General features: G+C 43.5%; 1 non-coding gene across 1 annotated transcript; it reads left to right on the top strand.

Annotated features, from left to right (window-relative positions):
* Positions 1-10,615: 10,615 nt before the first annotated feature.
* Positions 10,616-10,688, top strand: TRNAK-UUU (transfer RNA lysine (anticodon UUU)). The gene has a single exon. It is a non-coding gene; the product is annotated as a tRNA-Lys (tRNA).
* The last annotated feature ends 825 nt before the right edge of the window (positions 10,689-11,513 follow it).

Raw genomic sequence — 11,513 nt, 5'->3', positions numbered from 1 at the left:
GTCCTCTCTCTCAAAGGGGAAAGGGGGACACTTGTCCCAAGCCTACCCTTGTTGCTTGTAATGCATCTTTCATGTGATTGGCCAAGCTTGCAAGGGTCCAATGAGCTTCAAGCATGAGCTACAAGGAGGGTTCGACCAAGGCAAGAAGGGGGATAGCTTGGGGGGTATACTCTCCCACACACACTCTCATTGTGTGAAGTGAAAATTGCAAGACCTCCATCTCCTTCTCCAAGCTAGTAGAGAAGTTGAGAGCCTACACCAACACTCTTGGCTATGGAAAGCAAATCCAACCAAGAGCCATGCTTCAATGCTTAAGCTTGTCATCTTCTCCATCTTCATTACTATGCTATTATGTATGCTAGCAAGTAGAGTGATGATGAGTGAGAAACTACTTCTTTATCCTATGGAATGTTTCTTCTTCGTCTTCCCTACCCTCATTCCCCTCTAGCTCTCTCCACCTTCGAAGGTGTTTGATGCCTTGGGACTGAGGCTTGGGATAAAGTTTTATGTTATGCTTGTGATGCATGAAGCTTTCCATCTTCATTGCATCACCTAGGTCACAAGGAACACAAAGATTGCATTGTACCAAGTCTCTCTTGATGGGAGAATCTATAATACAAATGCCTATTGGAGGGGGGACCGGCTCCACATAAATCTGGCCCTCAACTGTTGTCATGTTCTCTAAACTCTCTCTCTTGCAAAAGTATTGTTCATGCCAAGTTAACTAAATACTATGTTTATGTTGCTACCACCTCTGTGCACACAAAGTATTCTCACAAAATTGCTTTCTTTAATTTCCTAATCCCTCTGCTCTCAAAGTTCATAAGCCATTTCCATTACATGTCTTATGCAAAACCCTTGGCAAAATACATATAGACATGTCTTATGCAAAACCCTCGGCAAAATACATATAGACATTTTGTTGCAATCCATATACATTGGAAGTGTCGTAATAAACCTTAATAGCAGAGACTTTTTGACATACATATGTTCATGCACTTGTAGAGTGAGTTGTTGTTGTATTTTCCTCAATTTAATAGATAAATTTGAAAGCTACCACCATTGCATGTGTTTGAGGATTGATCCAATGTAGGATGGTAGAAACTTTCATTTTAAGACATGTATATATTGGCACTCCTTTAAGAAAACTCATTATTGCTAGTTGCATAGAGAGCGATGCAGAGACGCAACGAAGATGGCCTAGGCCTGTGTAATGGAGAGGGGGAAGGGAACTTGAGCAAGCCGAGTCACTCTATAAGTACGAAGTGCTTGGTGATTCACTGCCTGCTCTTAACCTAGGTTTCTTTCCATCCTCAAGAGTAGGCCTTAACTCCATCTACAGAAGGGGTTTGTCAGCGGCGGCAAGGCCGGGCACCATTCACTCCTTGTTGCTTGCTGTCGACACCCACTGTGACACACCCCCCCCCCCCCCCCCACATATCGCCCCCCTTCTCATGGGTTCTTGTCTATTTTTAATCTTATGTGAGTTGCTTCGTTGTATCTTTAGCGTGACTTAGTAATTTATTTTTGGTGTTTTTAGCTCTTTAGCATGACTTAGTAATTTATCTTCGGTGTTTTTAGCTCTTGCATTCTTAACCCTCATCTGTGGCGCTTGTTAGCCCTTGCGCTCTTAGCCCTCATCTTTGGTGCTTGCTGATTTCCCTTTTGCCCTTAGCTAGAGGCTTAGCTAGAGGCCGATCCCGCTCGACTGCGGTTCTCTCTGCCATCTCCCCCCCTAGTACTAGGTGTTTCTCCACATCGGAATCTAACATGGATGTTGAGATGGTGCCTCTGGAGGAGGACATTCTAAATTTCTTGCAGATTCTTGCGGCAAGGAAATTGCCATTATCGGAAGGCATCGTGCTAATGAAGGAAGGGGCTGAGTCGACATCGTGTTCACCAAGCGGCGACATGATGATAGGTGAAGCATTGAAAAAGGGTATGTCACACGTAGAAAATAAAGAATTTTTGGCTTTGAAGACTTTCCCTAGCAAAGGAAAAGATAAACTGGCCAACCCAATACAGGATTTAACTTTGAGGTAAAGACACTCAAGACAGGGGTACCTCATGGCACCATTTGTGTGGAAGCCAACAAGTTGGCTACCGGCTCTACCTCCCTCAAACCAGGCATCTCATTTGTGAGCATTCTGAAGGGTCCCATGCTTATGGACAACAACAAAGTCACAATAGTTGAGGCATCTATTGTTGAAGGCCATGAAAAATTGATGAATGCTAAGACCCGGCTCGAACACGAACTAAAAGGAGATTAACATATGGATAGAGATCGACCCTCGTGGTAGCAAAGGGACTAGCTCACATGCTGTTTGTAGTGGGCTACATGAAGATGGTCTTGCAAATCAAGCATATAGTGCTTCAAAGAAGTCTCTTTTGTAGCAAGTGAAGGTATTAGAGGCTATCACGTTTGCGATTCCACCTGCACTTATAAACAAGCAGCTAGCCATGCAAGCAACGCTTACACTTGAGTTTGGCTTTAGTGGGAGAATCCCAAATAGGTACGAGCTGATGCAATGGATTTAGAGATCACAAATTCTTGGGCATGGAGGGGCAATTGAAAGTACTACATACCTCGCTAAGGGCTTTTGCACAGTGAGATTCAAGGACGACTCCAACGTTGCAAAAATCGTGGATAAAGGTCCCCTTCTCTTTAACAGGACAATCTTCTGTGTAGTACCATGGGAGCTTGTATTTGATTCGACCAAATCCTAGCAAGAGATTCATCCAGTTTGGATCGTGTTCGCGGGGTTGCCAAGTTGGGCTCTGGGATAATATCACGATGCTCGCCAGCCACAGCTGAGCACCCCCTTGTTTGTTCCTAACAAGAGGGGTCTATGCAAGACCTCTAGCTGAGTTTGTATAGACTAGAACATGACTAAGACGCCACCAAAAAGCATGGTGACCAATGTTGGAGCACGATTGGTAACTATTCTGCTCAATTTTAGGGCGTGCTTTGAGTGTAAAAAATTTGGGTATTTTGCTAAAGATTTCCCCATGAGGACTAAAGTGCACTCCAGGCCTGCATCCCAGGCCTCTTGTTTAGGGGAGGTCAATCATGTCCCTGCCAAGGAAACATGAGCAAAAGAGGGTGAGAAACACGTTAAGAGCTACGAAGGGACAAGAATAGGGGAGGAAAAAGAGTCTATGGTTTGTGATAATGAAGTCACCCAATTGTAAGAGAAGACTAGAGAGGTTCAAAAATTGTTTGTTTTTCTTGCACCTACACCTAAGCTTCTAATAGTAACAACTGCGTCGGCTGTGAAAATTCCAAGATTGAAGAGGGTCAAAATAGTGAAGGTGGTGGCAAGAGAATCCATATCAAAGGAGGCTAGTGGAGCCTTGAAAGGGATAGGCTCCTTGTCACCCCCTACCCAATTGAAAGGGGCGACTGGATTTATCCCCCTTCACAATCCCTTTGAGGTGCTACAAGAAAAGAAATCCCTTGACCTTGTAGAACCTCTAGATTCTCTCGAGGGCACAGAGGCGTGGATCGAATAGGCGTCAGATGTAGAGTAATTTGTCGCGCTCTCCTTATTATGGAAGCTTGAGCTATTCAATCATGCAAATGCCCACAGGATGTCTCGGCTTGACAGGTGCTACTGCTCTCATCAAGCTTACTTGATCCGTTCACTGCTTGAGATGAAAGATGCACAAAGAGAATGTCAGACCATCGACCTTTACGCCTGAAACTCAAAAAATCTATTGGGGTGGGACAGGCCCCTAAAGGAAGTAAGAAGTTGCTTGTTACTGGGGCACACCTATTCAAAGACCCTCTGTTTAGAAGGATGGCCAAGAAAGCCTTAAGTAAACTAAGTAAAGATATTAATCTCAAAAAACCTTAAGCTTGGCACCTCTTTGCTCGGAGTATTCAAAATGTGATCAAAAATTTTGGGCCCTTAGATGAGAAAGGCTCGAGAAGAGCATTGGCGAAGAGGAGGTTGCTTGTCTAACTTCCCAAAAAGCTTTTAGGCTGGCCTCCAAAGAAGAACACAAAAGGTGGCCGAAAGCTAAAGCCAACCTAGCCGAGCAATAACTCAAGGAGGTCAGGACGGTGAGGTTGATATTCAGGGAGACCTTCCTCCAGCCAGAGGCCACGAATCAAGCACATTTTTATAGGGCCTTAAAAATCAAGATAAGTCAGGGCTTCATCCACTTGCTCACGGATGAAATGGGAAATGCTACACAAGACCAAGACAAAATGGCTAGGATGATGCTCGATCATCTAAGCCAAATCATTGACCAACCAGAGACCCAATCACAAGAAGTGGATGAAGCCACAACAACCTTGCTCGAGAGTGTCAAGAGGAAAATTCCCCTATCTAATGAAAACCATCTTGAGATGGCCTTCTCTAAAGATGAATGCTCGCTTGTGTTGCAAGCTCTAGGCAAGAAGAAGTCCCTTGGTTGGGATGGTCTTACCACTAAATCCTTCAGGGAGTTCTGGGATGACCTCAAGGTCCCAATCATGTACATGGATAACCAAGCTTTTGTCAAGGGGTTGTTGGACCCTAGTGTAAAAAGAGGTCTTATCAAGCTTATCCCAAAATAGGTTTCCTGCTCACATATGAATCATTGGTGTCCCATAACTATGATGTATGTGGCATACAAAATCATTGCCAAGGCAATCGCTCTTAGAATTGTCCCCCTCTTGGACATAGTCATCTCCCCTCATCAACACAGGTTTATTAAAGGAAGGTCAATATATGACAATATCTTGATAGGAATGGTTAGCATTGAGTACGTAGCCTTCACAAAGCAGGAGTGCATTTTGATGTAGCTTTTGACCTAGACAAGGAAAACAATAGGATTATGTGTTCCTTCATTGAAGATGTCATGAAAGCATTGGGCTTTGGACCTCGCCTTTTTCGACTTATACACACTCTGGGTGCAAGCAGTCAGTGTGAGCTCTTATTCAATAGAATTGTGGGCTCCTTTGAATCAAAAAGATCTATCAAGCAAGGGTTTCCCCCTGGCCCCTCTTCTCTTTGCCATTGCATAACGATGCTTGAGGCTGCTATTGCAAGAGGGGAAATTCAAGGTTTAGCTTTACCCGGGTAACGACTAGCTCTTGACCAAGATGTTTGCAGACTCTCTCCTCTTTTTGAAAGCTTGCCCTCAGGTGCTCAAGAGGGCCTAGAGATTGTGCAAACATTTTATGTGGCTTCGTGATTGAAGTGTAGTATTGAGAAGTCTCGACTGATGTCCCTTACAAAAAACGACTCATTTGACCCATCGATTTGGTCAGGGGAGACTATGTCTAAAGAAATGATTTTTTGATATCTAGGTGCCCCCTTGGGGAAGGACGTTACTCACAAGCAGATGTTCTAGTGGGTTCAAGAGAAGATTCAAAGAAAAATGAGAAGGTGGGAGTATGTGTTTCTTCCCTTCCATAGAGGGTCAGAGTGATCAACTCATTTATGCTTCCCTATATTGCCTTCCCCAGCCCGCTCCTCAAAATAGCGAAATGTAACTAGAAAGATTCTTATGGAAACCTAGTAAAAGATTCTTATGGAGAAACAACACTAAAGCCTCATTTTCGTGGCAATGGGCAAAGTGGGAAGGTATTTCTCGATTGTTGGTCCAAGGTGGCCTAGGAATTCTCAACCCTGTTGTTCATGTTGAGGCCCTATGTGCCAAGTTTGTGGTCTCAATCGCAAAACAAGACCGGTCTTGGGCTATCATGACCAAGGATATGATAGACAAGGCAAAACTTTTCTCTGAAGGGGGTCAATGGAAAGGGATCAAGGTGCACAAACAAACTATTAGCCCCGAGGTGGTCTAGCCTGAGACTAGGTGGCAGCACAGGAGAGCTGGTGTGGAACTGCAATAGAGAAACAAGGGTACTGGAATGTGGGTGAATTAACCAGATACTTCCAGAACTCCATCTCGCATTGGTCCTCCTGTCTAAATTTGCTAGTGTTACCCTGAACCCTTATTGGAGTGAAACTTCCAGAAGGATGAATAATAAAGGACTCCAGTAGCTGATCCACTTATGGGATGGAGATAGCAAGTGCTAGAAATCCTCTGACCAGGTGGTTGCCCAGTTTCAACTTAATGGTACTGAGAAGCTTCTTCTCAACACGGTTATAGAAGGGTTGGACAATATTTTGATGCCAATCTGTGAATTTGCTTTTGAGTGAAAAGCTTGGAAATGACCCATGAGTAGCCAATTCTGTAAAACTTGTACCAAGGCATTTACCAAGTGTTAATACACGAGGTTGATTGGTTTGCACCTTTGAACAAGCAGTGGAAGAAACAATGGACGGAAGCTCCATTGGTTGAGGTTACGAAGAATATTTGGAATCCATAGTTGCCTCAGTTTATGAATGTATTTTTGTGGAAGGTGTTGGGTATTCAAGCCCTAGTCTGATCAGTCGTGTCAGCCCCTGGAGACATGCTCTTATGAAGCATGCATGAAAGTTTAGTTTAGATCTACTTTGCACGGCCAGTTGCCTTATATATGTAAAGTCCTCTTTTATACACTAATACAAAGCGTGTTATGTTTGTTTCGTTCTATTGTGTCGAACTCTCTCTCTCTCTCTCTCTCTCTCTCTCTCTCTCTCTCTCTCTCTCTCTCGTTTCTCTGGACACCTTGCACCTTGTCATGGCACCTCACCGTCTGCATCCACCATAGGCTGCATCAACACTTGGTATCAGAGCCACGAGGGCCTGCGGTCGAAGAGCAAGAAATATCTTGCAAAGGAGAGCTGAATATTGTCAACCTGCATCATAGCATTAAGAGAGCCCTCTATTGCTTAAGAGAGCCTATTGTATAATTTGCAATGTACTTTTTCGTTAACTACTTGATTGCTTAACTTTTTTCCTTAGTGGTTGATTGCTTGATGCTCCCCTCCCCTCTTTGAAAAGTTTTGCGAGCATTGGGTTCAATTATGTGGGTTAGAATCCTTGCGAGTTGTTGATGCTAAGAAATCAAATGCAAAGCTTTTATCTTGGAGCTGCTACAAAGATAGCAAGCCACTATCTTCGTCACTAGCTCAAAGAGCCTGGAGCTTAATGAGGAGTCGAGGCAACAGAATGCCTCTCAAAGGATGTTCCCTTCTCTCTCTCTTTCTTTACTTTATCCTTCTTTACTTCGTTAGCGTACAAGCTGATTTCAAAAATCTGGCCTCTCCGCAAGCCACTTGGCAGAGCTTTTGAAACGGCAGGATTCATTTAATTGTTTAATATAGCTCACACCGTGTCAAATGCTTTTCGTACTCACAGCGTGCTAAACAGTGCCTCCCTTAATCCAAGAACCTCTCTCTAGTGGAAGCAATAACGATGCAGTACTAGCATCTGATGAGCAAGCAACTCCTCCTACATCCTCATGGGCCAGAAATCTCTATTGTGTTTTTAGTCCTCTCTCCAGATGCAATCACCTATGCATCCATCTTGGAGGTCTACGCAACCGGATGCGAAGGCAAGTCTCCAGATGCATCTTGCACCTTGAAGGCCTATATACCCTTCCACAAGACGTTGACATGGATGAGGGTATGTATGCTCGATATGTATGTCAAATGTGATGCCCTCACGAAAGCACGTAAGTTCTTGATGGGCATCCTTTCTGGGATGTCTCTTGTAGTGCTTTGATTGCAGGGTGTACTCAACATGGCTGTGGCAAGGAAGCTCCTGCAAGCACTTTGAAATCCTCCCCCGAATGAGATAGTTCATGATGAGAGTGCTATAGTCAAGGGTCTCTTTACCTTGATTATCTAAGATTGATTTCACTAAAGTAGCAAGCTTAGCTATGCCATGTGGCGATATGTGATTGCTTAAATGAGAATGTAGAGAGAGAGAGAGAGAGAGAGAACAAGGTAATAAAAGAAAGAAAGAGACAAAAGCATCGAGTGCTGCTAAATGAGGATGTAGAGAGAGAGAGAGAGAGAAGCATGGCGCGTTTAGAAAAAGTAGCAATCGAAGCTGCTAAATGAGGATGTAGAGAGAGAGAGAGCGCAATTGACACAACACAGACGCAGCAACTAGAGGGAAGCAGCGGAGAAAAAGGCCAGGCATCGGTCAACCTCATCCTCAGGCATAGTTCCAGACACAGTCACCTTCATCATAATGGTTTCTGCTTGTGCACATGAAGAAGCCTTAGATACAAGCATGCGGCTGCATTGCGGACTTGTTGAGAGTGGGGTGACACTGACGTTGTTGTAGCAAATGCGCTTCTAGATATGTATGGTAAGTGTTGCTCCTTACCAAACGCTAGGAAAGTTTTCATGTCCATAAAAGCACTCACATTGGTTTCATGGAACACAATGATTGGAATCTATTCTCGTTCTCAGCAGGTCGAAGCAGCATCGCATCTCTTTCAGCAAATGCAAGTAGAGGGTCTTCTAACTGATAAGTATTCTTATGTCAGCATAATAAATGTTTCTCGTAATGGAGAATCTCTAGCTTAGATCAAGCACATACACAGCCTCCTCATGCAACGTGTATTTCAATTGGACATGGTTGTAGTGACTGCAGTGCTAAAGATGTATAGCAAGTGGTTTTCTAGAGGCGCAGATACTGTTTGAGGGAATGTAGATACGGGATCTCATAGCATGGAATGCTATGATATCAGTCTATAACCAGCATGCACAAGGTGATAGGGTCTTTGATCTCTCTCAGCAGATGCAGAAAAAGGGGTTCATGCCTGACAAGGTGACATTTCTTGCACTCCTTTCTGCTTACGCTGACTTGCATGCCCTTTATTTTGGTAATCATGTACATGCTCGCATTATGTATGTGGGAAATAGTGTCGATGTTAGATTAGGAAACAATTTGATTACCATGTATGGAAAGTGCAACAATATTAATCATGCTGAGAAGGTGTTCCATAGAATGCTTGAGAGAGATGTCATTTCATGTAACACTCTTTATCACAGCCTATAATCAACTAGGGCATAGACCGAGCAAGTTGCCGCTCATCATTTTACAAGCAATGCTGTCAGAAGGTCTCCTTCCAAATAAGCTGACCATTGTTGGCCTCTTTCATATGTGCTACAACCAAACACATGAAGCCACGTGCAGGCTTCTGCATTCTTTCATATTGGGCTCTGAATTAGAGCTGGATGGTATTGTTGGCACTGTAGTGGTTAATGCATTTGGGAAATGCGCTAATCTACAGGAGACTCAAAACAAATTTTACAAGATGGTAGAGAGGAACGAGTTTGCATGGAATGCGATTATTGCAACTCATGCTCAGCATGGCTTAGGTACGGGTGCGATTAATGTTTACAAGCAGATAGAAATGGAATGTATGCTTGGTAACAACTGGTCACTGTCTCAACCATCATTGACACCTGTGCCGATGATGCTAACTTGGCATAGGGGAAAAGGGTTCACGTTCATGACCATCTGTGGGTAGAGAGGTCTTCAATGTATCTACTTTATCATTCCGAGAGAGGTAATGGTATTGAGCATTCAGCTCCACTCCCACAACTCTTATCCTTGCACTGGCTATTAACTCACCCTGGAGGCTTGACTCTTTCCAATGCAAACTCAACTCTTTGCAACACGTACATACCCTTTGTCGAGTTGTGATGGACATGGGTTTTCGCGCACCTCTATAAAAGGCACGTGAGGGAATCTTTGAATTAGCTTCTCAGAGATTATCCACGATAGCAAGGAAATAATATATGTGGTAAGTAAAAGGCATAGCTCAGATGATTGGCTTTTGGCAACCCGCGCAATAGTAAGTTTCTAGGTACTAGTAACTAAGTTCGGTTGTAACCCTCTGTCCCTCAAGGCTCGACTTGAGCTTGTATATATGTTGATGACTATATAATACAATCACTCACAATTGTGAGTTTTGCAAGAATACCTTTTGATTTTTTTGAAGCCATTAGGAATACCTTTTAATTTATTAGGATGGAGTGTGTGATGGCTTTAAGCTTAGAAAAAAAAGGGTTTTTGCGCACCTCTATAAAAGGCACGTTGAATCAATGAAGAGCAGCTTTCATTGCTGTGATGATGCATTATTGATGTGCACATACCTATGCTGGAGGTGAGAAGAATGGAAGCTAGCACGCCTTAAGCACCACTAGGGTAGATCAACCAATAAAAGAACGGGTCCGAAAACTAGAACAAGAGCTTATCAAATCCATGGTATGAAGAGTAGCTTTCGCTGCTGTGATGATGCATTATTGATGTGCACGAACCTATGCTGGAAGTGAGAAGAATGGAAGCTAGGACGCCTTAAGCACCACTAGGGTAGAGGAGCCAATAAAAGGAAGGGTCCCAAAACTAGGACAAGAGTTGATTAAATGCATGGAATCTTTTTCATTATTTGAATAGTTGATGGGGTAGCTATCTTCTGACATAATTTTGATTGAAAACCTGGAAATGTGAGGATTCGTTCATGAAACACGAGGAGACCATGTAGATCTACTAGGGTTGTGCTCAAAATGCTACCTAGCCCATGCTCATTTAGCTGGTTCTCTGCGATAATTCAAGAAATGTTTCAAACACAGCGTGGTCGCACGGGAAGCTTTAGACTGTGGGGTCATCCACGGTTCTTTGTCTCAGTCCTGATGGAAGCGTCAAAGACATGTAATTATTTTTTCACGCTATAATATTTTCTCTAAATAATAAACGTCTTGGCTTGCATCAAGCCGTCTTAGCTCAGCCGGTAGAGCGCGTGGCTTTTAACCACGTGGTCGTGGGTTCGATTCCCACAGACGGCGACAAAGTCAGTCCTGTTGGTCGGTACGACCGTGAACGCTTACGTGAAATTTTGTATCTAGCCCGTACTATATTCCTTTAGTTAACTGTGCAGTTGTGAACAGCCCGCACAACAAGGCCCAACCTAGCTCAAAAGTATAAACACAATGAGTTGTGGTCAGCGGCTCATGTGAGAGAGAGAGCGGGAGCCTGAAATACGTTTTGAGAAAAGAAGGATAAAGTAACTAGTGTGCCTTTATTCGTTTGGAAGTGATTGAGATCTAGGAAACTAATTAAAAAAACTAAGTATGGGTGTACCCTTTGATATTGTCTTGTTGTTTGTCCTCGAGACTTTATAGCCTGTCTCTTCTTGAAGTTGCTGCAAACCTCGACGACCTCGTGACATGATTGACATTAGGAGTTAGCTACCGCTTTAATCAAAATTAGTTAAAGATTATACATTTTTTAGATGCAAAGAGATGCATTACGTGCGCGGGATGCTTGTGCCTCCCCCCAAAAAAAAAAACCATACATGTGTATGGCGGGGAGGTGGCACCATCCTCACCCAAGTTTTATAAACCGTAGGGAACGTGCCCTTCCCCCGTATACTTGTTTTCTCCTCCAACACTGGAGGGGGACTTATGCTTTTCCTCCGGTGTTGAAGGACGTTTTTGTTTTAAATTTTGTGGTTGCACACGAAGAAGTCACTACCTTTTAAGTTGACGTGGACTTCTGCTCCTCAAGCTTGGCTCGAGAGATCTAGATGGAAAGCTTGGTTGGAAGCACCTCTGAAGCCTTGTATTAGAACATTCTTTACTTGACCACTCGCTACTTGTTTGAAGTCACAA

Source organism: Adiantum capillus-veneris, chromosome 12 (assembly GCF_014529385.1).
Source record: "Adiantum capillus-veneris isolate H3 chromosome 12, ASM1452938v2, whole genome shotgun sequence".
In the NCBI taxonomy this organism is placed as follows: domain Eukaryota; kingdom Viridiplantae; phylum Streptophyta; class Polypodiopsida; order Polypodiales; family Pteridaceae; genus Adiantum; species Adiantum capillus-veneris.
The sequence above is the reverse complement of the archived record's forward strand: the minus strand, read 5'-3'. Positions and strand labels throughout refer to the sequence as shown.